At 46.3% G+C, this 27,916-nt stretch overlaps 1 protein-coding gene and 1 non-coding gene across 7 annotated transcripts in view; one reads left to right on the top strand and one right to left on the bottom strand.

Moving 5' to 3' along the window:
- LOC139273780 (zinc finger protein 664-like) overlaps positions 1-10,007 on the top strand; it is a 92,024-nt gene extending 82,017 nt beyond the window's left edge. For 5 of the 6 annotated variants that reach the window (XR_011595349.1, XR_011595345.1, XR_011595347.1 and 2 more), the window contains 2 exons: positions 3,570-3,650; positions 8,999-10,007. The gene's annotated coding sequence lies outside the window, so the exon portion shown is untranslated. The remainder of the gene's footprint in view (positions 1-3,569; positions 3,651-8,998) is intronic. The other variant, XR_011595346.1, reaches the window with a different exon arrangement.
- Positions 10,008-26,879: 16,872 nt separating this feature from the next.
- LOC139274461 (U5 spliceosomal RNA) lies at positions 26,880-26,993 on the bottom strand. The gene has a single exon (XR_011595519.1). It is a non-coding gene; the product is annotated as a U5 spliceosomal RNA (small nuclear RNA).
- Positions 26,994-27,916: the final 923 nt, after the last annotated feature.

The raw sequence follows: 27,916 nt of genomic DNA, 5'->3' as shown, positions 1-27,916 counted from the left end.
TTTGCCTTGGGTTTCTCTGCCCTCCACTTTTAGTTTTCTTCTTTCTATCTTTTGCTTCTGTCCCCATTCTACTTCCCTCCATCTCCCTGCATAGGTTCCCATCCTGCTGCCATATTAGTTTCACTCCTCCCCAACAGCACTAACAAGCACTCCCCCTGGGACATTGGTTCAGATCCTGCCCAGGTGCAGACCGTCCGGTTTGTACTGGTTCCACCTCCCCCAGAACCAGTTTCAAAGTCCCAGGAATTTGAATCCCTCCCTTCTGCACCACTTCTCAAGCCACGTATTCATCTGAGCTATCCTGCGATTCCTACTTTGATTTGCACGTGGCACTGGTAGCAATGCTGAGATTAATATTTTTGAGGTCCTACTTTTAATTTAGCTCCTAGCTCCCTAAATTCGTCTTGTAGGACCTCATCCCGTTTTTTGACAAATTTGCTGGAGTTCTTTGAGGATGTAATGAACAGGGTGGATAAAGGGGAACCAGTGGATGTGGTGCATTTGGACTCTCAGAAGGCATTTGACAAGGTGCCACATAAAAGGTTACTGCACAAGATAAAAGTTCAAGGGTTTGGGGGTAATATATTAGCATGGATAGAGGATTGGCTAACTAACAGAACAGAGAATCGGGATAAATGGTTCATTCTCTGGTTGGCAACCAGTAACTAGTGGGGTGTCACAGTGTTAGATCTCTTAATTTCCATTGAAATACGAACTCCGATGGTAGTTTTAACTTTTTAATCTTGGCAGAGAGCAACAAGCTGCTGGCTGATTGCCATATCCTTTGTCTTACTGGGACCACATGGTCAAAATGGCTGTATTTATGCCCGGTTCAATTTACAGAAAAGAACTCGCCTTCTTGGACCTTATTGGCTCAATTATTAGTCTTTTTTAACCTTTTAATTGGCTCCCTACCCAAGGTCCTAAAATGTCAAGTTGATTGATGACTTAATGCAATATGGCCTGTGTTTTTTCACAGCCTGTCTAAATGAGCCTGTTTGAATACTCTATCACACAGGGATCAGTGCTGGGACCCCAACTATTTACAATCTATACTAATGACTTGGAAGAAGGGATTGAGTGTAACCTAGCCAAGTTTGCTGATGATACAAAGATGGGAGGAAAAGCAATGTGTGAGGAGGACACAAAAAATCTGCAAAAGAACATAGCATGCTAAGTGAGTGGGCAAAAATTTGGCAGATGGAGTACAATGTTGGAAAGTGTGAGGTTATACACTTTGGCAGAAAAAATCAAAGAGAAAGTTATTATTTAAATGGAGAAAGATTGCAAAGTGCCACAGTACAGCGGACCTGGGGGTACTTGTGCATGAAACACAAAAGGATAGTATGCAGGTGCAGTAAGTGATCAGGAAGGCCAATGGTATCTTGGCCTTTATTACAAAGGGGATGGATTATAAAAGCAGGGAAGTCTTGCTACAGTTATACAAGGTTTTGGTGAGGCCACACCTGGAATACTGCGTGCAGTTTTGGTTTCCATATTTACAAAAGGATATACTTGCTTTAGAGGCAGTTCAGAGAAGGTTCACTAGGTTGATTCCGGGGATAAGAGGGTTGACTTATGAGGAAAGGTTGAGTAGGTTGGGCCCCTACTCATTGGAGTTCAGAAGAATGAGAGGTGATCTTATCGAAACGTATAAGATTATGAGGGGGCTTGACAAGGTGGATGCAGAGAGGATGTTTCCACTGGTGGGGGAGACTCGAGCTAGAGGGCATGATCTTACAATAAGGGGCCGCCCATTTAAAACTGAAATGAGGAGAATTTCTTCTCTCAGGGTTGTAAATCTGTGGAATTCGCTGCCTCAGAGAGCTGTGGAAGCTGGGACATTGAATAAGTTTAAGACAGAAATAGACAGTTTCTTAAATGATAAGGGGTTATGGGGAGCGGGCAGGGAAGTGGAGCTGAGTCCATGATCAGATCAGCCATGATCTTATTGAATGGCGGAGCAGGCTCGAGGGGCCATATCGCCTACTCCTGTTTCTATTTCTTATGTTGTTATGACACAGAATAAAACCCATACTCACATGTCAAAACTTGACAGGTACACAATAAGTCCCAACTTACGTAGCAGAGACTGACAGGTACAGAATAAATCTCATAATCACTTCACAAAAACTGACAGGTACAGAATAAAACACACACTCAAATACCAGAAACAGAGAGTTACAGAATAAATCCCACATTCACATAGCAGAAACTGACCGGTACAGTATGAAACCCACATCTATGTATCTGAACAATAATATGCAAGTAAAACCCATACCTGCCTATTAGAAACTGACAGCGAAACACACACACACACCAGAGACTGACAGAACAAGTGAAACAGTTTAGGCATTCTTACCCCAGTGTCAGGCTCTCTCAATCGTTTTTTCAATGTGGCCCATTTAATTAGTGATAAAAGCAACTTATGAAACAATCCCATTTTTGTTAATTTAATTTGTGACAAAAAGATGGTCTGAGTATGCGCTAAATACATGCTGCTCCTCCCCTCCCCACACAGTGTTTAAACTGACGGGAAGGGCCCAGGCGAGCTCCCCTCCTCCAGCCCTGTCAGCGGCTGCTGTTTCCTCTGTGCTGGGCTGATGATCATTGAACACATCAGGGAGCGGAGATATCCCGGGCCCGAGTAAGGGAGCAAACAGCAGCCTCCTTCCAGTAGCTCATCGCATTGGGACTGAATCCACAGATGGGCTTTGAGTCGGGGTAAGTTCAACGGCAGTCGGGGGCTGTCTGTACGAGGTGGAGTGGAGCAGGAACTAGTTCTGGAACATGGAGTGAGTGGGGGAAGGGAGAGTCCATTCTCGGGCTGTGTGTGTACGGTGTACGGTAATAGAGAAAGTAAATCACCTCGCTCTTTCAAATCAGTGCTGCTTTCTTTCTCCAAATCAGTAATGAATGTTCCTGATTCAGTTCCAATCTCAGTGTCTGTTGTTCTTGGACAGTGAACAGTGGAAACACAGCCTGACTGAGGATGTCACAAAGTGCATCTATTGCAGGCACCAGAAGAGGAGTGTGACAGGAGACTTTTCAAAAATGGGTTATTTTGTTTCGGTGCGTTGAATTCTCAGAACCGTGTTGCTGGTGATCGAGAGATACATTGTCGTTCCCTCAGATACATCAGGAACCGGTCACTGACATTCTGTTAATGACACCGGTCCGCAACGCGGTTTCAATAGACTGAGAACAATTGTTGTACAGCCCAGGTAACTGTGATTATATTCCAGGAAGCAATTCAGAATTTTACACGTCGTTCCATGGGAGTGGGAGATATAAACCTGGACTGTGCCAATCAGGTGGTCCCATTCATGGACCAGTGCTGGGTTTGGGTTGTGTCTGGATGCTGATAACTTACTATAGAACCATCCTACACACCTGGTGTGGTGAATCTGAGTGCCACTGTACTGCAGTGAGGTCAGATGACACAGATTCCTCTCTCGAGATACTTTACTTTGTTATAAACAAACACATTAATTATAACTCTTTTTATATTCTCTCCATCACCTGTCCATATCATAACTAATAGTGTTCTCCTATTATTATTCTCAAAGCAAAATACTTCACCAAGCCAGAATAAATTTGATCTTTCCTCAACCCGGAACACAAGGAACAGTGCAGGCAACTCCTTCTCAGTAAGTACATTATCACTCACAGAGCGCAGAGACACAGAACTGACCTCAATCATATTGTCACAGGCAGCAGAAGCTGTCAGTCCCACAGTGATCCGAATTTTCAGAGTTACATTATGAATCCCACAGTCACTTGGAGCAGTACAATAATATGTTGTTTCAAAGTCCAATCATATCGCATTGAAAGGCAGATCCAATTTCACCCCCTTACTCACACACACGAAGAGATAGACACTGACACAGTGTCAATCCACACTGGTGTCTGTACACTGACTGTCAAACCCAACAGCTAACATACAAGAGCAGAGAAATGGAGGTAATGGACTGAACCAAACCTCCTCCTGAGACAGTCACAGATAATCTCAAACTATCATCCGCCTACAGCAGGTGGAGAAGGAACTAAATCCAACAGTCACACAGAGCAAGAATAGCTCAGTACAAGAGACTGTCAATTACATTATGAATCCCACACTCGCACACATCACCAGTCGAACAGGTACATAATCAATCCCACACTCACACACATCACCAGTCTAACAGATACATAATGAATCCCACACTCACACACATCACCAGTCTAACAGATACATAATCAATCCCATACTCTCACACATCACCAGTCTAACAGATACATAATCAATCCCACACTCACACACAGTACCAGAGACTGAGAGAAACATAATGATTCATACACTCAGACACATTGAATGACAGATTGAGAGAGAATCACAAATACTTCCAGTACCTGAGATTGACTGACTGACAGTGAAACCCACGCTCCCATACAGGCCCTTACAGCTACAGACAAATACTCACACTCACATACCAGAGCCAGATGGTTAGAGAGTGAACTCCACAGTCACTCACCAGAAACTGACAGGTACAGAAAAAAAACACTTTTGCATTCCAGAGACTGATAGATCCAGAGTAATACCCACACTCACATTCCAGAGACTGATAGATACAGACTGAAAATAACACTCATAACAAAAAACTTACAGGTTCTGATTAAAACCCTTACTCAAATATCAGAAACACAGATACAGAATAAAACCCACACTCACTTCCCAGAGACGGACAGATACAGAATAAAACACATACCAGAGAGTGACAGATAGAGAGTAAAATCAGCACTCACCTGAAAGTGACTGACTGATTCAATGTCAAACCCACAATACCATAGCTGTATCAGACACTTAAAGGCACAGAATGAAATCAACATTCATATAATAGCAACTGATAGGTACAGAAAACATACACACATTCACATACCAGTGACAGACAGGTAGAATGTGGTAAACTCCACATTCACATAACAGAAACTGTGACCTATAGAATATAACCCCACTCATAACAGAAACAGACAGGTACAGCTAAAAAGTGCCACACTCACACACAAGAGACTGACAGGTACAGAGTGAAATCCACATTCATACTTGAATAAAACACACATTCACATAACAGCAACTGACAGGTGGGAAACCCACATACACATCCCAGAGACTGACAGATACAGAGTAAAACCCACACTCACATACCATAGACTGACAGATACAGAGTAAAACCCATACTCACACCAAAGACTAATAGATACAGAGTGAAGATCACACTCACATCCCAGAGAATGACAGCTGTAGAGTAAAATCCACACACTCATAAAAGTGAGTGGCAGATAAAGAATAAAACGCACATTAACATCCCAGAGAGTGAAAGATACAGAAAAAAATACACATTCATGTTACCGAGATTGACACATACAAATAATACCCAAACCCATATACCAGAAACTGACAGATACACAGAAAAACCCACACTCAAATCCCAGAGAATGACAGATAAAGAATAAAACTCTCACACACATCCTCGAGAGTGATAGATACAGACTGAAATATGCACTCCCTTACCAGAAACTGGGAGGTATTGTATTGATTAAAACACTTACTCATATAACACAAGCTGATGGGTACAGAGTAAAATCCACACTCACACAAGAGATACTGAAAGGTGCAGAATGAAACAACAATATCAACTTATAGTTTCTAGCATATAAATATCAGGTACAGGACAAAACCCACAATCACATACCAGAAACTGGCAAACACAGAATAAAACCCACTCTCACATCAGGGAAACTGAAAGGTGCAGAATGAAGCCCCACTCAAATACCAGAAACTGACAGATACAGACAAAAGCCCACATTACCTGAAACTGACCAAGAGTAAAACCCACACTCACCTACCAGAGATTGAAATTTACAGATACAATCCACACATATACCAGAGACTGAAAGGTAGAGTGTGAAAACCACACTCGCACACCAGTAACGGACAGATACAGATTACAACCCACACTCACACATCAAATACTGACAAAGAAAGAGTAAAACCGCACTCACAAAGAAAATCAACACTCAAATACCAAAAATTGACAGTGCCAGAGGAAAACCCACAATCACAGTGTAGAAACAGACATGGACAGAGTAAAATGCACACTCACATTTCAGAAACCGATCGGTACAGAATACAGCTCGCATTCACATAACAGAAACTGACTGGGATAGAGGAATCGCAAATTCATCATCATAGGCAGTCCCTCGAAGCGAGGATGACTTGCTTCCATGCCAAAAAGGGATGAGTTCACAGTTTTTTCAGTGAAGGACCTAATATTCCAGATCCCAAACTACATCTTGAAGGGTGGAAGATGCCTGTGTGTGGATTTTTTTAACGTGTGATGACCGTTGCACACCAGCCACCACATGGGCTTGACAGAGCTAGGTCTTGGTCCAGTGGCAAAGAGGAATCGCAAACTAACATACCAGAGACTGACAAGTATAGAGTGAAATCCACACTCACACAACAAAAACTGTTATATACAGAGTAAATTCACACTCACATACCACAGACTGAGAGAGAGAGTGTAAAACCCACAGACATATCAGAAACAGACAGACACAGGTAAAACCCACACTCACATATCAGAAAATGACAGGGACTGTGTAAATCTGACACTCACATACCAGAGAATGAAAGATACAGAATGAACCCCACACTCACTTACCAGTAATTGACATGTACAGAGTGAAAACCTCTCTTCCATACCATAAACTTACAGGTACAAAGGAAAAGCCACACTCACTAACCAGAGACTGACAGATACAGAATAAATACTACACTCACTGGTGGGCCTCATCTATAGGCCCCCTAACAGTAACTACACTGTTGGATGGAGTATAAATCAAGAAATAATGGAGGCTTGTAAAAAATGAATGGGAATAATCATGGGCAATTTTAATCCTCATATTAATTGAACAAACCAAATAGGCCTTGAGCATAGCATGTATCTGGGATAGTTTCCTTAAATAGTACATTGTGGAACCGACCAGGGAGCAAGCTATCTTAGATCTGGTACAGTGTAATGAGAACATAAGAACATAAGAAATAGGAGCAGGAGCACGCCATTTGGCCCCTCGAGCCTGCTCCGTTATTTAATAAGAATATGGCTGGTCTGATCATAGACTCATCTCCACTTCCTTGCCTGCTCTTCATAACCCTTTATTCCCTTATCACTCAAAATACTGTCTATCTCTGCCTTAAATATGTTTAATGACCCAGCCACCACAGCTCTCTGGACAGAGAATTCCACAGATTTACAACCCCTCACCTCAGTTTTAAATGGGCAACCCCTTATTCTGAAACTATGTCACCTAGTTCTAGATTCACCCTATGAGTGTAAATATTCTCATTGCATTCACCTTGTCGAGCCCCCTCATTTTCTTGTATGTTTCAATAAGATCAGCTCTCATTCTTCTGAACTCCAATGAGTATAGACCCTTCATAATCATAATCAACCTACTCATCTCCGGAATCAACCTAGTGAACCTTCTCTGAACAACAGCCTCCAATGCAAGTATATCCTTTCTTAAATAAGGAGACCAAAACTGTATGCAGTACTCTAGGTGTGGCATCACCAATACCCTGTCCAGTTGTAGCAGGACTTCTCTGCTTTTATACTCTATTCCCCTTGCAATAAAGGCCAACATTCCATTTGCCTTCCTGATTACTTGCTGTACCTGCATACTAACTTTTTGTGTTTCATGCACAAGGATGTCCAGGTCCCTCGGTACTGCAGCACTTTGCAATTTTTCTCCATTTAAATAAAAATTTACTTTTTTATTTTTTCTGCCAAATTGGACAACCTCACATTTTCCCACATTATACTCCATCTTCCAAATTCTTGCCCACTTACTTAGCTCTTCTATATCCTTTTGCAGATCTTGTGTGTCCTCACAACTTGCTTTTCCACCCATCTTTTTATCATCAGCAAACTTGGTTACATTACACTCCGTCCCTTCATCCAAATCATTAGTATAGATTGTAAATAGTTGAGGCCCCAGCACCAATCCCTGCGGCACTGCACTAGTTAATGTTTGTTAACTGGAAATTGATCCATTTATCCCGACTCTCTGTTTTCTATTAGTTAACCAATCCTCTATCCATGGTAATATAATATCCTCAACCCGTGAACTTTCATCTTGTGCAGTAACCTTTTATGCGGCACCTTATCGAATGCCTTCCAGAAATCCAAATACACCACATTCACTGGTTCCCCCTTTTTCCACCCTGCCCATTACATCCTCAAAGAACTCCAGAAAATGAGTCAAACATGATTTCCCTTTCAAAAACCATGCTGACTCTGCTTGACTGAATTATGCTTTTCCAAATGTCCTGCAACAGATGTTGGGCTAATTCGTCTTGTAACACTGTTGTGAAACACCTTGGGACATTGTACTAAATTAAAGGTGCTATATAAATAAAAGTTATTATTATTAATAAAAGAAAGCTACAGGTTTGTGCGCTGCCATCGAGATTCATGGAGCTGTAGCACCCATGTGTGGCCATCTTTGCAAAAGAGCAATGTGTGGGCAGGGCTTCAGGGTCCCAGTGAACCCAGCCAGAGTCAGCACCTTCAGGGGAGGAGAGGGAGGGGCACCAATGAATGTAGAACTGAACCCAGCCAGAGTCAGCACCTTCAGGGGAGGAGAGGGAGGGGAACCAGTGAGTGTAGAACTGAATCCAGCCAGAGTCAGCACCTTCAGGGGAGGAGAGGGAGGGGAACCAGTGAGTGTAGAACTGAACCCAGCCAGAGTTGTTGGTGAAAACTGGGTGCGGAGGATAAGCTGTCTTCAGATATTCGATGTGTTTGTGTTTGAATTTCAGGACAGGGAGGATGGAGAGTGTATGGGATGGGGATTTGGAGGAACACGGGAGGCAAGAATGTTCCATGAAATCTAGAATTGTTCTGAATTTCTGTCCTGTACTTACAGTAATGATTTTTGTAAACTCCTTTTCCAGGGTATCAGAAGGGCAGGATTTGCAGATGGGAAACTCGAACCAAACATCACGTCAAAATCTAACAGTCACTCGATTCCTCAGGACCTGAATATCATCGACCTTTGAATGTTGGAAGGAGAAATGTTTGTCTGTTCTGTCTGTGGGAACAGATTTCAAACATCAGTGTGACTGGAAAAGCACCAAGACACACACACACCCGAGTGAGAGTGTTCCAGTGCACTGCCTGTGGAAAGAGCTTTAACCAGTTACACAGCCTGAAAAAAATATCTCGCCATTCACAGCGGGGAGAAACCATACACGTGTTCTGTGTGTGGATGAGGCTTCAACTGATCAACCTGGAGCGACACAAGGACAACCATACCATGAAGAAACCGCGGGACTGTGGGAAGAGATTCAGATCCCCGTCTGAACTGGAAAAACATCAACGCAGTCACACTGTGAAGAGGCTGTTGATCTGCTCCGTGTGTGGGGATCGATTCACTCGGTCAAGCGACATGTTGACACACCAGCGAATTCACACCAGGTTGAGACCGTACACCTGCCCTGTGTGTGGGGAGGGATTCACTTGTTATTCCAACCTTCTAACTCACCAGCAAGTTCATTCTGGGAAGAGCCCGATCACCTGCTCTGTGTGTGGGGAGGGATTCGCTCGGTCATCCCATTTGATGGTATATCAGTGAGTTCACTCTCGGGAGAAGCCGTTCACCTGCTCCGTGTGTGGGAAAGAATACGTTCGGTCATCCTACCTGCTAAGACACCAGCGAATTCACAAGTGATTGCAGGGTTTGGATTCTGCTGTTATCCCAGACTGAATCGTGTCCATTCTGACAGTTGGAGTTTCTTTCTGTTGATATTGATGACCTCTATAACTAGGCTGGAGTTTAATATTCTGGATATTTGACCATTTAATCAATGGGAAAAGGGTCAGATAAAAATAATGCTGATTGTGTTTGCATCCATACTTAAATCTTTTTAAAGGGATTTCTTCAAATACTGGAAGTTGCAACAAATGGAGCTAAACTTTGTTAACATTGATAATAAAATGAATTGAATCTGCGGGTTGGTTTTGGATTTCTCTGGGATGGAGCCGGACATGATGTTCCTTGAAATACCGCCGGTGTCCAGTAGATGATGCTGTCCCTCCAACTAACTCTGACTGTGCGGAGAGTGACTGCCCCCGAGAGCATGAGAAATGTGGGCAACTCCGGGTCAGACACTGAACTCACTCATCCCACAGGGACCTTACACACTGCCCCCTCCCTGGGGCAGCTCAGGGTCAGACACTGAACATACTGCACTCCACAGAGACAGCACACTCTGCCCCCGCCCAGGGACAGATCAGGGTCAGAACTTGGAATGGGAAGGGTAGGATCCAGTTGTTGTCGACCATGTAGGAACCAACGACGTAGGTAGGACTAGGAATGAATTTCTGCTGAAAGAGATGGAGGAGTTGGGGTCCAAATGAAAAAGCTGAACCTCAAAGGTAATAATCTCTGGATTGTTACCTGAGCCACACACCAATTGTTACAGGGATAAGCAGATTAGAATGTTAAATGTGTGGCTCAAATGGTTATGTGGGAGGCAGGTATTTTGCTTTACGCGCACTGGCACCAGCACTGGGCAAAGAGGGAGCTCTTTCCTTGTGATGGGCTCCACTTGAACTGGGCAGGAACCAGTGTCCTGGCGAATCGAATAACTAGGGCAGTAAACAGGGCTTTAAAATAATTAAGGCAGGGTGGGGAGATCCAGGAAAGTACAGCACGGTTTAGATACAGAGAAAAGGCAACAAGAGAAGAGAGATGTCAAGACTCCAGAGCAGAGCAGAATTTTGGGTAAAAATAAGCAGAATGGGTCAGGAAGGGACAGAGAGAGTAACAAAGGTAATAGGGCATTACTGACTGAGGAGACATCAAGGAAAAATAGAAGAAAGTCTAAGCTAAAGGCACTATACCTGAATGCATGAAATATTCACAATAAAATAGATGAATTAATAGCACAGATAGAAATTAATAGGTTTGATCTAATAGCCATTATGGAGACATGGTTGCAACGTGACCATGGTTGGGAACTAAATATTCCAGAATACCGAACTTTTAGAAGAAATGGCAAAATGAAAAAGGAGGAGGCGCAACCCTGATAAAGGATGGGCTAAAGACAGCAGAGGGAAAGGATCTTAGCTCGGAAAATCAAGAAGTAGGATCAGTTTGGGTCGAGCTAAGAAAGAGCAAGGGGCAGAAAACATTGGGGGGGGGGCGTTGTTTATAGTGGTAATGTAGGGCACAGTATAAATCAGGAAATTAATGGTGCTTGTAACAAAGGTAATACAGTAATCATGGGGGACTTTCATCTGCATATAGACTGGGAAAACCAAACTTGCAGTAATAGTGTGGAGGATGAATTCATGGAAGGTATACAAGATGGTTTTCTAGATCAATATGTTGAGGAACCAACTAGGGAACAGGCTATTTTAGATCTAGTATTGTTCAATAAGAAAGAGTTACTTAATAATCTTGTAGGAAAGTGGCCCTTGGGGAAGAGTGGCCATAACATGATAGAATTTTGCATTAAGTTTGAAAGTGATTTACTTAAATCAAAACTATGATCTTAAATCTAAACAAAGGAAACTATGTAGGTATGAGGGGAGAGTTGGCTAAGGTAGATTGAGAAACTACATTAAAAGGTATGATGGTAGAAAAGGAATGGCTAGCATTTTAAAAATTTATTCATAATTTACAACAAACATACATTCATTTAAGGCACAAAAAACCCCACAGGCATAGTGGTCCAATCGTGGCCAACAAGAGAAGCTAAAGATAGTATTAGATGAAAGTAAGATGCTTATAATGATGCCAAAAAGAGCAGTAAGCATGGAAAGATTTTAGAATTCAGCAAAGGAGGATCAGGAAATTGAGGAAAAAAAAGGCAACTAGAATAAGAGAGTAAACTATCAAGAGACAAAATAAGAGACTGCAAAAGCTTCTATAGGTATGTAAAAAGGAAAAGATTAGCAAAAATAAATGTGGGTCCTCTACAGGCTGAGACAGGAGAAATTATAATGGGGAACAAGGAAATGGCAGAGAAATTAACCGCATACTTTGTGTCTGTCTTCATGGAAGAAGGTGCAAAGAAATTGGAGAACCCAGGGTCTAGCGAGAATGAGGAACTAAAAGAAATTAGTATTAGTAAAAAAATGGTATTGGCGAAAATAATGGGACTGAAAACCGATAAATCATTTGGACCTGATGCCCTACATCCTAGAGTATTGAAAAGGGTAGCGAGAAATAGTGGATGCATTGGTTGTCATGTTCCAAAATTCCATAGATTCTAGAACGGTTCCCATGGTTTGGAAGGTAGCAAATGTAACTGGGCTATTTAAGAAAGGAGGGAGAGAGAAAACGGGGAACTATAGAGCAGTTAGCCTGACATCAGCAGTAGGGAAAATGCTGAATTCTATTATTAAGGATGTGGTAATAGGCACTTAGTGAATATTAAGATTAGGCAGAATCAACACGGCTTTATGAAAAGGAAATTATGTTTGAGAAATCTGTTAAGAGTTTTTTGAGGTTGTAACTAGCAGAACAGATAAGTAGGAACCAGTGGATGCGGCGTATTTAGATTTTCAGAAGGCATACGATAAGGTGCCACATGAGGTTATTGAACAAAGTTAGGGCTCAAGGGATTGGGGGCAATATACTAGCATGAATTGAGGATTGGTTAATGGACAGAAAACAGAGAGTAGGAATAAAAGGTTCATTTTCAGATTAGCAGGCTGTAACTGGTGGTGTACCACAAGGATTGGTGCTTGGGTCTCAGCTATTCACAATATATATCAATGGATGAGAGGACCAAATGTTAAACAGTTGGACGTCTCTGGCCCAGCATCCTTGGGACCTGACTAGTGCCGGACCATATAATTTTCCGGACCACGGGAGGTCAGCTGCTGACAGCAACCCGGACGTGTTCTGTCATGCATGGGGAGAGAAGGGACGGGATGGGAGAGAAGCGGCGGGGCGAGAAGCAGCAGAAGCGTTTGGGCAGGGGGAGAGAGAGCTAAGCCGCCGAGCCTCGCGCTGAGCCACGACAGCGGCAGGGGGAGAGCGGGCGGCGGCAGGGGGTTGTAATGGTTCACATTAAGGACACACATAATATAATAACAAGGCATTGTTGTGTGTAATGTACCACATTATAATGCCAGAGACCCGGAGAATTTGAAGGGAACTTGATGAATGGTCTGAGAATAATTGTGTTATGGGCAGGAGGGTAAGACTGACCACTGGCTGTGCTCCTAGAAATGCAAATACACCCCGCTCTTACAGCTGTGTGTGGCAGAAGAAACAGACAGAAGAGCGGATATAGAATGAAAGACTTTCCAATCTGCTGTCCATTCCATTATAACCATGTACCGCGACCTCTGCTGCATACCCGGGGATCACAAGATGGGGAAAATAACAACCATCGCAATGAAATGAAGGGACACCTGATCAGTGAACTCCTGGTAAATTAGGGGAGTGAGTCGGAGCTGGAAATCCAAATAGAGAAATACTAATGATTAAAAAGGGTTAGATTCCAGAACTTCCTATTCATAGAGTTAAACCCGTGGGGCTAAGGACGCGGGAGTAAAACTGTGAGTGAGGCCTTGATGGCTGTGACGGCTCCCGTGAGACTCCGCATTAGATCCCAGCAGAGGATCCGGCTGTAGATCCCCACAGACCATGTAAGGAGTGCAAGGTACTGAAGGATTCTATCACGGCTCTTTAAAGAGAGGAAATATTCCAGATAAACCATTAAACACAAAGGGATAGTCCCAGAGATTCAGAACACATGGGAACAGCTCTTGGAGTTTGTCCACAGCTGAATGGGATCTTGAGATCCAGTGTCGATTGGTGGAAATTCAGCGCCAGGATCAATTGCTCTGAGACTCTCTTCCCCGAATTCGCTGATCTCCGGCCACTCTGAGCAAAGCCGAGCCTCTCCCTTCCATGGCCAATGATTCCGGCAGGGAATGGTTTGTAAAGTTAGCTCATACCTCACCTGGGAGTGCGTGATCCTTACATGTACAGGGATTTCTGTCCTGTATTCATACCATGCTGTACATTGTGTGATTCATTGGATGGTGTCAGAGGAGCGGCAGGTTGCTTCGGCCTCATGCTGTATCTGAGTTCGTTCTGTTTGATGAACGACTATACAGTGAGATTTACTCTGTATCTAACCCTGTCTAGCTGCCCTGGAAGTTTTTGATGTAACTGGGTCGAGCGAACTTTACCCTGTATCTGAAACGTATCTAACACGTACTGTACCTGACTTGGGAGTGTTTGCTGGTAGTTTACATATGGTTTACTCTGTATGTAAGCCAAGCTGTACGTGACTTGAGAGTGTTTGAGGGACAGTGTAGAGCAGTGGTGGCCAAAATACAGCCCGTGGACCATATCTGGCCCGCCATGTCATTCTATCCGGCCCGCTGGATGGGTCAGAAATAGAACGTGAGCCGGAGCTCGAGCTGCACATTCGTCTATCCACTTTCACTTCGCATGGGTCAGAGACAGTCCCGAACTGCAGCCAAGGAAAAACCATAGTATTACTTCATTCAAATTAATAATTCGCAAAATCGATTCTCCCTGGACCGATTAAAAGGATCCGTTCCGTGAGTCTGGGCCCCAATGGCGGACGTACGTACCCAGAATGCACTGCGTACTAGAATATGCCCTATCCATTTTAGAGTCATGGCTGCTCATCTCCACAGATCTTTTACCGAAGAAAGTGACTGGCGCTGCATCTTTCCTCTCCCTGTATCCAGAGTATGACGGCAGGGGAGTTCTCATCTGTCACCAATTGGGCCGGCATTAGTAATCTTTGCAGAGGGACATAAGGATGAGTGAAATGGGGAATTGAAGCTGATACAGGCTCTAAAGAGGCTACTGTTCTATTTCACAGCACTGATTTACAGAGACCAGAAGATACCACAACATTTTCAACTTTTATCTTTGATTCATTTCTAGGCTGTATCGAATTCATGTTGTGTATGTAAGATAGCATCTGACTACTATCTGATTTATGTTTATGCAATGTTCATGCAATGTTCATGTTGATCAAATGTTCCCTCTAATTTTTTTCCGCATACGGTCCCTTTAAATTTGCTGATCGAATACTAGGCTGCCGCACATGCGCAGTGTCTCTTCCAGCGACAGGTGGGGAGGGGCCTGCACGGGACCGCGCGATTGTTGCTGACCGTGCGGCCACGCACCTCAGGACCAACATTGGTGGGCAGCCCTCAACAGCTCAACAAAACTTGTTAAGTGGCTCTTCAGCCCATATAATTGCCCAGCCCAGGTCTAGGTGATGGAAGCCATGGCAAGTTACTGCATCTTGTATTTGGTACACACTGCAGCCACGGTGTACCAGTGCAATGTTAACAAATATAAACAGCAATCCCAGCCGCCCAGATCAGGTATAACTGCCGTCTATTCTGGGTTGTAACGGTCCACATTAAGGACACACATGAGATAATAACAAGGCATTATTGTGTGTAATGTACCACATTGTAATGCCAGACACCCGGTGAGTTTGGAGGGAACTTGATGAATGGTCTGAGAATAATTGTGTTATGGGCAGGAGGGTAAAACTGACCAACGGCTGTGCCCCTGGAAGTGCAAATACGCCCCGCTCTAACAGCTGGGTGAGGCAGAGGAAACAGACAGAAGGGCGGATATAGAATGACACACTTTCTAATCTGGTGTCTGTTCCTTAATAACCATGTACCGTGACTTCTGCTGCTGACCCGGGATCACAGGATGGGAAAATAACAACCTTTGCAAAGAAATGAAGGGACACCTGATCAGTGAACTCCTGGTAAACTAGGGGAGTGAGTCGGAGCTGGAACTCCAAATAGAGAAATATTACTGATTAAAAAGGATTAGATTCCAGAACTTACTGATCATAGAGTTAAACCTGTGGGGCTGAGGGCACAGGAGTAAAACTGTGAGTGATGCCTTGCTGGTGTGACTGCTCCCGTGAGACAACGAATTGGACCCTAGCAGAGGATCCGTCTGCAGATCCCCACAGACCACGGAGGGAGTGCAAAGCACTGAAGGATTCTATCACGGCTCTTTAAAGAGAGGAAACATTCCCGACAGACCATTATACACAAAGGGATAGTCCCAGAGAATCAGAGCACATGAGAACAGCTCTTGGAGTCTGTCCACAGTTGAATGGGACCTTGAGGTCTGGTGTCGCTTGGTGGAAATTCAGCACCAGGATCAATTGCTCTGAGACTCTCTTCACCGAATTCACTGATCTCCGGCCACTCTGAGCAAAGCCGAGCCTCTCCCCACCATGGCCAGTGATTTCAGCAGGAAATGTTTATTTTTACACCCCGGAGCAAAGGGCTTTCACCCACTGGTGGGCTTTCTGAGTTTACTGGCTCCAGTTATATTCTGCAATAATCTGAATCTACCCAGCATCTCCCGGGGTGTAATATTCAAACTCTAACACTGTGCTGGGATGGCATTGTAGTGTCGGCCAAAGGCAGTACAATGGCCTCAGACACACACTCAGAGAGTTTCCCAATGCACCATGGTTTCACTCCCCACACCAGCCCCATTGTAGTATCGGCCAAAGGCAGCACATGGGCCTTAGACACAGACTCAGAGAGCCTCCCAGTACAACATGGTTTCATGCCCCACACCAGCCCCATTGTTGTCTCTCTCAGGCGGATTTAGTGCCCCATTTGCAGGGTCAGGAGTATTTTCCGTGGTGTGGGCCGATAATATAAAGAACTGACGCTGAATTTATGAGATAATAAAGCAAGAGGGATGGAGCTTACCAATCCCAGCACAACATGTCCCCTCTGTACAGTGCGGGGCGACACGGGGCAGTCCCTTGGACTTCCTTCATGTGGACCGTGGCGACAACTGATGTAACCGGTGAGACAATGGGTTCTGTTTGATTCTAAAACATGGGACGGTGGCAGCTCCGGAGTGTCTGAGGATAGAGCAGGCCACTCCTTCACAGAATGGGAAACACAACCTGTCAGCTCAAATTTAATTCACATCTTTGGCGTTTGCTTAATGGAAGGATGTTTGTGTGAAAGATTATAACATTCCTTATTCCCGACTCTCAATGATGTATTACTGGAGAAGATGAAATTGGAATTAGGATTAAAATGTTCCTTGATAAAGATTTCAGATCTTTGTTGCTGGCAGTTCTGCACTAATGGAGAGGGAAGGTGATTCGAGCCAGGCCTGGTCCAGATTTAATTTCACAGCAGGACTTCAGACTGGTTCCAGGAACACTTCCTGCTTCCAGTCTCTGAGACACTGGCTCCTCACACTGGGACACTGTGTGTCCACAGTCTCACCCAGTCTCTGAGACACTTGCTCCTCACACTGGGACACTGTGTGTCCACAGTCTCATTCAGTCTCTGAGACACTGGCTCCTCACACTGGGACAGAGTGTGTCCACAGTCTCACCCAGTCTCTGAGACACTGGCTCCTCACACTGGGACAGAGCGTGTCCACAGTCTCATTCAGTCTCTGAGACACTGGCTCCTCACACTGGGACAGAGCGTGTCCACAGTCTCATTCAGTCTCTGAGACACTGGCTCCTCACACTGGGACACTGTGTATCCACAGTCTCACCCAGTCTCTGAGACACTGGTTCCTCACATTTGGACACTGTGTGTCAACAGTCTCATTCAGTCTCTGAGACACTGGCTCCTCACACTGGGACAGAGCGTGTCCACAGTCTCATTCAGTCTCTGAGACACTGGCTCCTCACACTGGGACACTGTGTGTCCACAGTCTCACCCAGTCTCTGAGACACTGGCTCCTCACACTGGGACAGAGCGTGTCCACAGTCTCATTCAGTCTCTGAGACACTGGCTCCTCACACTGGGACAGAGCGTGTCCACATACTCATTCAGTCTCTGAGACACTGGCTCCTCACACTGGGACACTGTGTATCCACAGTCTCACCCAGTCTCTGAGACACTGGTTGCTCACATTTAGACACTGTGTATCCACAGCCTCACCCAGTCTCTGAGACACTGGCTCCTCACACTGGGACACTCTCTGTCCACAGTAACACCCAGTCTCTGAGACACTGGCTCCTCACACTGGGACAGAGTTTGTTCACAGTCTCTGAGACACTGGCTCCTCACAGTGGGAGCACAATTGTCATTCGCTGTCCCTGTTTATACTCCTCTATCCCCCGCTCCTGGGGTTCTCTCACCACTCGGCAGGTTGCTGCTTGCGAGGAGATTTGCCTCCAGAGGTTTAGAGGGATGTCTGCTTGGTCCTGGCCATTTTCTGGACAGCTCGTTATCTGCAAAACACTGGGGAGACCTCCAGGCACTGGAGGCAGTGCGGGGAAGTGGCAAAGGCTGATGCTGGTGTCAAAGGACTGAGGTTTGAGATAGACTGGGGAAACATGGGTTTCACAAACTGAAAAGGAGAAGCTGGAAGGAGCTCGGAAAAAGATTGTTATGCAGGTGGAAAAGCGGAACTTCGAAACATCACTTTAAGTTAAATTGTGAGAGAAGGACTCTGGGACACGGGGTAACACTGGGAGATGATAAACTTAGGACCAATCTCAGGAATTCTTCTCCACCCAGAGAGTGAGCAACATTTGGAGCGGACTTCGTGTGGAGCTGGAGGTGACACTCACTGCCAAGAACAACCACCTCCCACTGGGGCCTGGGCTGTTCTTTCCACGGGCCTCCTGTCATCAGGACAGTCGAATAATCAGCACAACACCGCGAGCTGGAGCTGGCACCATCCAAAGCGGAAATATTCTCCACATCTGCATCCTTCCCATCGATACCCTTACCCAACAAATATTTGTCAATCTCAGTCTCAAAGGCTGACCCACAGCCTGAAGAAGAGTATTCCATATTTGCACTACCGTTGTGTGAAGAAGTGTTTTTCAACACAGCACCTAACTTTAAGGTTATGCACCCTTCTTCTGGACCAGAGGAAATGGTTTCTCTCTATCTACTCTATCAACTTATCCTAACATTAAAAAAACTCAATCAGTTCACCATTAACCTTCTATACTCAAGGTAATATAGGCCAGGTTTGTGAAATCTGTCCTCTTAAATTAACCCTCTGAGCCCCGGGTATTAGTCTGGTGAATCTGCCCTGCACCCCCTCTTTCCTGAGTTGTGCTATCCAGAACTCAGTACTCTAGATGGAGTCTAACTAGGGCTCCATACAACACAAGCAAAACATCCTGCCCATTGTATTCCAAATGCCTCGAGATAAAGGACAACATTCCTTTATCCTGTTTGATTCTTTTTTCCTTGTCTACCGGCATTCAGTGATTTGTGTGCCTGGGCACTTAAAACCCCTTCCTCCTCCACACTTCCTAGCTTCCCACCATTTAGAAAATACTCTGATCTATCTTTGTGGGTGGAAAAGCGGGACTTCGAAACATCGCTTTAAGTTAAATTGTGAGAGAAGGACTCTGGGACACGGGGTAACACTGGGAGATGATAAACGTAGGACTAATCTCAGGAAGTTCTTCTTCACCCAGAGAGTGAGCAACACTTGGAGCAGACTCCGGGTGGAGCTGAAGGTGACACTCACTGCCAAGGCCAACCTCCTCCCACTGGGCCTGGGCTGTGCTCTCCGTGGGCCTCCTGTCCTCAGGACCATCAGGCCGGATGGTTCTGTGTTGTATTTCACACAGTAAGAACAATCCGAAGAGTGTGTGAATGTGAGGCTTCAGTGTGTGAGGAACCAACTTCCTCAGACAGTGCTGTGGTCAGAAAGTTTCAGAAATGAAATGCAGATTGCCCATGTCATTGCTGCAGTGATTTCACCGCCAGATTCCCCGCCCCGCCCCCACCCAAGGCAGGATCCCAATATCGGGCGGTAACTGGACCCTATGCTTCCGCCACATATTGGATTCGGGAAACCAGGAGAAAACTCTGCCGGGACCATGATGGGATCACTCTGGATGTCTATGAGCCAAGGGATAAAATCCAGCCTCCAGGACAGATGTTTGTCTTTCCGCATTCGGGAGTAAAGTAGCACCTACACAGAGCACACAGAGTAAAACAGGATGAGCAGAATCCAAATGGAGCAACGGAACTCGCCCAATGTTCCCTCCATTCATTGTTCTCTCTCCGCACAGCCCAGGCCCTATAAGGGTTGATCCGCCCTCAGGGCCTTTCACTGCCTCTGGGTTACTGCACTTGTGGCAGGTGAGGCTCCCTGGCGCCATCTGCTGGTAAAGACTCAACACACCCTCGGGCTCTTTCCCCACCGCTGGGTCACTGCAGCTGCCTCGGGCCAGCGCGGTTCTCTGGCGCCCTCCCCTGGCCCGCTGTGTATTGTAAGATTGGTCTTTCCCCACCGGTGAGTCTTTGTACATTACTTTACTTTACATTTCAAGGTACGATTCTTAATATCCAGGATACATTGTGGTACGTTCATCAAGTTACATTACATGTGTCACCATACGGTACACAGTAAGGGTACAGATACATTTGTTTCCAACATGCATTAAGAAACAGACCTTGCATTGTACATGGCACGACATAGGTGTTTACAGATCATGGTGCTCCATGTACACAAAAAAGAAGTTCCAAGTACGGCCCGAGGGGAGTTTTGAACTGATTCCTGCCCCAGGGTTTACCGTGGCAGAAGGGCTTTAAATGGTGGCCCTTCCCCACTGTGCCTTTGCGGCGGCTGCACCAATTTTTAGTGCGTCCCTCAGCACGTAGTCCTGGATCTTGGTTTGCGTCAGTCTGCAACACGCAGATGTGGACGTCTCCTTGCTCTGGAAGACCAGCAAGTTTTGGCAAGACCAAAGAGCGTCTTTGACCGAATTGATGGCCCTCCAGCAGCAGGTGATGTCTGTCTCGGTGCGTGTCCCTGGGAACAGCCCGTAGAGCACAGAGTCCTGTGTTATGGAGCTGCTTGGGATGAACCTCGACAGCAACCACTGCATCTCTTTCCAGACCTGCCTTGCAAAGGCACAATCCTGAAGGAGATGGGTGACAGTCTTGTCCACCCGCAGCCGACTCGGGGGCACCATGCCGTGTTGCTGAGACGTCGGCTGTGCATGAACGCTCTGACGGGTAGGGCCCTCCTCACTGCCAACCAAGCTACGTCTTGGTGCTTGTGTGAAAGCTCTGGCGATGAGATGTTCTGCCAAACGAGTTCGACAGTCTGCTCAGGGAACCACCCGACAGGATCCACCCTCTCCTTCTTTCGTAGGGCGTCCAGGACCTTACGTGCTGACCACTGTTTTATGGCTTTGTGGTCAAATGGGTTTTTGTGAAAAATTTTCCACGAAGGACAGGTGGACAGGCATGGTCCAACTGGTGCGGGCATTTTGCGGCAGCGTGGACAGGCCCATTCTTCGCAACAAAGGGGACAGGTAGAACCACAGCACGTAGTGACACTTGGTGTTTGTGTACCGGGGGTCTGTGCACAGCTTGATGCAACCGCACACAAAGGTGGCCCGTTCGGAACATCCTTTCCACCACTGTCCAGAGATTTGTACATTGTGTCTCTGCGGACACAGTCCATTTTGGACCTCCAGACAAAGTGGAAGACGGCCCGGGTGACTGCCGCGGCACAGGAGCGAGGGATGGGCCAGACCTGTGCCACGTGTAGCAACCCTGAGAGTAGCTCACTCCTGATGACCAGGTTCTTTCCTGCCATGGAGAGGAAGCACAGCTTCCACCATTCCAGTTTTTGCTTCACTTTGGCGATACGCTATTCCAAGTTTTTGGCACATGCCCCGTCCGCTCCGAACCATATTCCCAACACCTTCAGGTAATCTGGCTTAATGGTGAAGGGAATAAAGGATCGGTCGGCCCAGTTGCCAAAGAACATGGCCTCACTTTTGCTGCAATTGACCTTCACTCCCGAGGCCAGTTCAAACTGGTCGCAGATTGTGAGCAATCTGCGGACCGACTGCGGATCCGAGCAAAAGATGGCTACGTCATCCATGTACAGGGAGGTCTTGACCTGAGCGCCTCTGCTGCCTGGGATCGTCACCCCTCTAATGCCTGCATCCTTCCTGATGGACCCGGCAAAGGGCTCGATACAACACACAAACAAGACAGACGAGAGAGGACAGCCTTGCCTGACTCCAGATCTGATCGTAAAGCTTTCAGTTTCCCACCCGCTGATTAGAACTGCGCTACTGATGTCTCTGTAGAGCAGTTGGATCCAATTGCGGATACCCGCCCCAAACCCCATTTTGGAGAGCACGTCCATCAGGTACGTGTGCGATATCCTGTCAAAGGCCTTCTCCTGTTCTAAGCTGATTAAGCAGGTGTCCACCCCACTGTCCTGCACGTAGGCGATCGTATCCCTGAGTAGCACCAGGCTATCAGAGATCTTCCTGCCAGGGACAGCGCAGGTCTGGTCCATGTGAATCACCAGCTCAAGAGCAAACTTGCGCCTGTTGGCGATGACCTTTGCCAGGATCTTGTAGTCCACATTGAGCAGTAAAATGGGCCGCCAGTTTTTGATTTCCTCCCTCTCCCCCTTCTGCTTGTAGATGAGGGTGATGATGCCTTTCCTCATCCATTCTGACATACTGCCAGCCAGAAGCATACCCTCGTACACTTCCAGCAGGTCTGGGCCCATCCAGTCCCACAGAGCCGAATACAACTCGACCGGTAAGCCATCGCTTCTGGGAGTTTTACTCGTTGCAAGGGACCAGACGGCCTTTGTCATCTCATCCAGAGTTAGCGGGTGGTCCAGACTCTCCTGCTCGCTGTCGTTTAGGACCTCCGTGATAGACGACAGGAACGACTGGGAGGCCGTGTGGCCTGTGGGCTTGACGTAGTACAGCCTGGCATAGAAGGATTTGCTGATCCTCAGCATGTCAGGCTGCGAAAACGTCACAGAACCGTCTTCTCCCTTTAGGCTGGTGATCACAGAGCTCCCCCTGTGTACCTTTTGGAAGAAGAAGCGCGAACATGTCTCATCCTGCTCGATGGAGCGGACTCTGGAGCGGAAATGATTTTGGAGGACTCTGAGACAAAGAGCAAGACTTTCTGGCCTTTCACCTCTTCGAGTTCCTCCGCGACATCGACTCCCATCGACTGCAACAGGAGCAGGTTTTGCATGCTCTTCTGGAGTTGGGACAATTCCCTCTGTCTCCCTCTCGCCTCCTGAACACCATTGCGGATGAAAAACCTCTTGATGTTTGTCTTGATTGTTTCCCACCAGTGCATCGGGGAATCGCAGAGGGGTTTTACGGTTCTCCAACCTTTGTAATCCCTCTTGAGTTCCTCCACATTTTCCGGAGTCAACAGTTTCACGTTCAGCTTCCATATCCCTCTGCCAACTTTCTGGTTTTCCTGTGGGCAAAAGTCGGCCAGTAGGAGGCAGTGGTCAGAGAAGAACACCATGTGACATCGGTGGATCTGACCTTGAGCGTGTGGGACACAAACAGGAAGTCTATTCTAGAACGGACGGACCCGTCTGGTCTCGGCCAGGTGTATCTGCGCGGTGCTCCGTCTGCAGGGTTGCTGAAGATGTCGCACAGCTTGGCGTCTTTTACAGCATCCATCAGGAGTTTGGACGTGGCGTCCAGTTTGCTGTCGGCTCTGCTGGATCGTCCAGCCGCATCGATGATGCAGTTGAAGTCACCACCCAGAATGACCGGCCTGGTCGTCGCCAGCAGCAGTGTGAGCTGCTGGAAGAGGGCCAGCCACTCGCTTCTGAGAGGCGAGACATACACGTTAATTTTTGTACATTACATCTGCTACGAGGAGGCGGATGCCCACCACCTCCTTAACTTCAGTGATGGTGAAGTGGCCTCCCCACAGCAGAATGCCTAGGCCGGAAGACCAGCAGTCGTTGCCTCCTGACCATATGGATAGTCCATGGGCCCACCATCGTGACCACTGCCGGTAACTGCTGAAGTGCAGCAGCCTGCACTCCTGCAAGAACAGCAGGTCTGCTTTGACCTTGGCGAGGTAGCCCAAGGTGGAAACACATCGTGTAGTGGATTTTACGCTACGCACGTTAATAGATGCAATTTTTAAATCTATGTTTAAGTTACAGGTTACAGTTCAAAACATTTACATTTCAAATAAACTGTCCTTTACGTTGGAGACCTGTCCAGTGGCCGGTTCCTGCAAACAGATTTTCAATGTAAAAGTCTACTTCACCTGGGCTGGCATACTGGTCTTTTTTTTAATTTCAAAATATACTTTATTCATATAAAAATTTGTACAGTACATTCAAAAGCAGTTCAGTACATTTAGCTGCGGTCAGCAATCCCATACACTACATTTGGGTGCTGACAGCAGTTCCATTCGATACATTTCCTTGCTTTTCATTTCAAGTACAATTCGGTACAATACGGGATACATTGTAGTACATTCGACAAATTACATTACATGTGTCACTATACAGGACACGGAATGGCTGATGGTACATTTACATATTTTCTTTTCAACGTGCATTATGAAACAGACCTTGCATTGTACATGGCACTACATAGGTGTTTATAGATGATGGTGCTCCATGTACACAAAAAAGAAGTTACAAGTACGGCCCGAGGGGAGTTTTGAACAAATTCCTGCCCCCGGGTTTATCGTGGCAGAAGGGCTTTAAACTGTGGCCCTTCCCCACCGTGCCTTTGCGGCAGCTGCACCAATTTTAAGTCCCTCAGCACGTAGTCCTGGATCTTGGATTGCACCAGTCTGCAACACGCAGACATGGACATCTCCTTGCTCTGGAAGACCAGCAAGTTTCGGCAAGACCAAAGAGCGTCTTTGACTGAGTTGATGACCCTCCAGCAGCAGGGATGTCTGTCTCAGTGTGTGTCCCTGGGAACAGTCCGTAGAGCACAGAGACTTGTGTTCCGGAGCTGCTTGGGATGAACCTCGACAGAAAATATTGCATCTCTTTCCAAACCTGCCTTGCGAAGGCGCAATCCTGAAGGAGATGGGTGACAGTCTCGTCCGCCCTGCAATCGACTCGGGGGCACTGTGCCGTGTTGCTGAGACGCCGGCTGTGCATGAACGCTCTGACGGGTAGGGCCCTCCTCACCGCCAACCAAGCTACGTCTTGGTGCTTGTGTGAAAGCTCTGGCGATAAGACGTTCTGCCAAACGAGTTCGACAGTCCGCTCAGCGAACCACCCGACAGGGTCCACCCTCGGCTTCTTTCGTAGGGCGTCCAGGATGTTACGTGCTGACCACTGTTTTATGGCCTTGTGGTCAAAGGGGTTTTTTGTGAAAAACTTTTCCACGAAGGACAGGTGGACAGGCAACAATGGGGACAGGTAGAAACTCAGCACGTAGTGACACTTGGTGTTTGCGTACTGGGGGTCTGTGCACAGCTTGATGCAGCCGCACACAAAGGTGGCCATCAGGATGAGGGCCACGTTCGGAACATCCTTTCTTCCACTGTCCAGAGATTTGTACATTGTATCTCTGCGGACACGCTCCATTTTGGACCTCCAGACAAAGTGGAAGACGGCCCGGGTGACTGCCGTGGCACAGGAGCGAGAGATGGGCCAGACCTGTGCCACATGCAGCAAACCCGAGAGCACCTCACTCCTGATGACCAGGTTCTTTCCTGCCATGGAGAGGAAGCGCAGCTTCCACCATCCCAGTTTTTGCATCACTTTGACGATACGCTCTTCCAGGTTTTTGGCGCATGCCCCGTCCGCTCCCAACCATTTTCCCAACACCTTCAGGTAATCTGGCTTAACGGTGAAGGGGATAAAGGATCGGTCAGTTGCCAAAGAACATGGCCTCACTTTTGCTGCGATTGACCTTCGCTCCCAAGGCCAGTTCAAACTGGTTGCAGATTGTGAGCAATCTGCGGACCGACTGCGGATCCGAGCAAAAGATGGCCACATCATCCACATACAGAGAGGTCTTAACCTGAGCGCCTCCGCTGCCTGGGATCGTCACCCCTCTAATGCCCGCATCCTTCCTAATGGACCCGGCAAAGGGCTCGATACAACACACAAACAAGACAGACGAGAGAGGACAGCCTTGCCTGACTCCAGATCTGATCAGAAAGCTTTCAGTTTCCCACCCGTTGATTAGAACTGCGCTACAGTTATACAGAGTATTGGTGAGACCACACCTGGAATACTGCGTGCAGTTTTGGTTTCCATATTTACGAAAGGATATACTTGCTTTGGAGGCAGTTCAGAGAAGGTTCCAGAGATGAGGGGGTTGACTTATGAGGAAAGGTTGAGTAGGTTGGACCTCTACTCATTGGAATTCAGATGAATGAGAGGTAATGGTATTGAAACGTATAAAATTATGAGGGGGCTTGACAAGGTGGATGCAGAGAGGATGTTTCCACTGATGGGGGAGACTAGAACTAGAGGGCATAATCTTAGAATAAGGGGCCGCCAGAGATGAGAAGGAATTTCTTCTCTCAGAGGCTTATAAATGTGGAATTTGCTGCCTCGGAGAACTGTTGAAATTTGAACATTGAATAAATTTAAGACAGAAATAGACAGTTTCTTGAGTGATAAGGGGAGCGGGCGGGGAAGTGGAGCTGAGTCCATGATCAGATCAGCCATGATCTTATTGAATAGCGGAGCAGAAGAAGAGCCATATTACCTACTCCTATTTCTTATGTTTAGCTCTGTCAAGCCTGTCTGGTGGCTGGTGTACAAAGACCACTACACGTGAAAACAATCCACGCACAGGCATCCTCCCACGCTCCAAGATTTAGTTCGGAATCTGGAGTTTTAAGATTCTTCTGAAAGCTGGCGACCCCCAGGTGGGCAAGTTAACTCCCACAAACAAGTGCTTTACTACGACATTCACAACTACAACAAGTAGAACCAATAGCCAAATCATCAGCAGTCATCGCAACCAGTACAAAGCCACACCTACTACATAACGCAAAGATCAGTCTGTTTTTGAACAATAAGACAGCCCCACTAAAGCAGAGCCTGGAAAAATTAATTAAAACTCTGAATGTTACTCTCCACGGAAATCTTTAGTAAAAGGCGAAAGATTTATACGATCTGAAGAGAAACCAGAGGGTACTGATTATTCCCGCGCAGCTCCTCGCCCACAAGCGACGCTTGCCTCTTTAACGTTGGGCTGAGCCGCTAGAACTAACTTCTAGAAAAGATATATTACCACAAATCAATACAGCGCGAGGGAAAGTAACTGGAAACTTCAGTGTCCGTGAAAATCAGTTAAACCTGAAGTTTATTTTAGTTTCTTGCTAAGTATTATGAAGAACATTGTGGGTATGTAAATGAGCTTGAGCTTTGTGTGGGCTGGGTTTACAGTGACGTGTCCAATTCTTCGGTACAACTTTACTTCGGGTTTTTATTCTCTCTCGGTGTGATTTGAAGCTTAAGGTAAACATTTTGGATCAGTGCGGTTTCTGCTCGTGAGCAAACGTGTTTTAGTTTTTTTTTTAAATTCGTAGCCAATCGTTCCAATTCTTTGTCAAATCACAAACGCCAGAGGTCACCTTGGGCGCATTCAAGGATCACTCTGCGCCAATGCTCTTAGCCAAAAGGCCAAGAGCCACTGCACCGTTCCTGGAAGTACTGCAATACCAGGTTCGTGCCATGGAGGTGGATGGGTCAAGCCACCCCACCCACCCATACAGGAAGCATTAACACAATGAGAGCAGACACAGAGCTCAGAGCCGTGCACTGTCCACGTCTAGTATCCATTTCACTGATTTCAATGATATAAACCAGACTTGTTACTGTATTGGTCTGAATTTTGTTAAATTTCAAAATGTACTTTATTCATATAAAAATTTGTACAGTACATTCAAAAGCAGTTCAGTACATTTAGCTGCGGTCAGCAATCCCACACACTACATTTGGCTGCTGACGGCAGTTCCGTTCGATACATTTCCTTGCTTTTCATTTCAAGTACAATTCGGTACAATACGGGATACATTGTAGTACATTCGCCAAATTACATTACATGTGTCACTAT

This window comes from Pristiophorus japonicus, chromosome 9 (assembly GCF_044704955.1).
Source record: "Pristiophorus japonicus isolate sPriJap1 chromosome 9, sPriJap1.hap1, whole genome shotgun sequence".
Taxonomy (NCBI): domain Eukaryota; kingdom Metazoa; phylum Chordata; class Chondrichthyes; family Pristiophoridae; genus Pristiophorus; species Pristiophorus japonicus.
The sequence above is the reverse complement of the archived record's forward strand: the minus strand, read 5'-3'. Positions and strand labels throughout refer to the sequence as shown.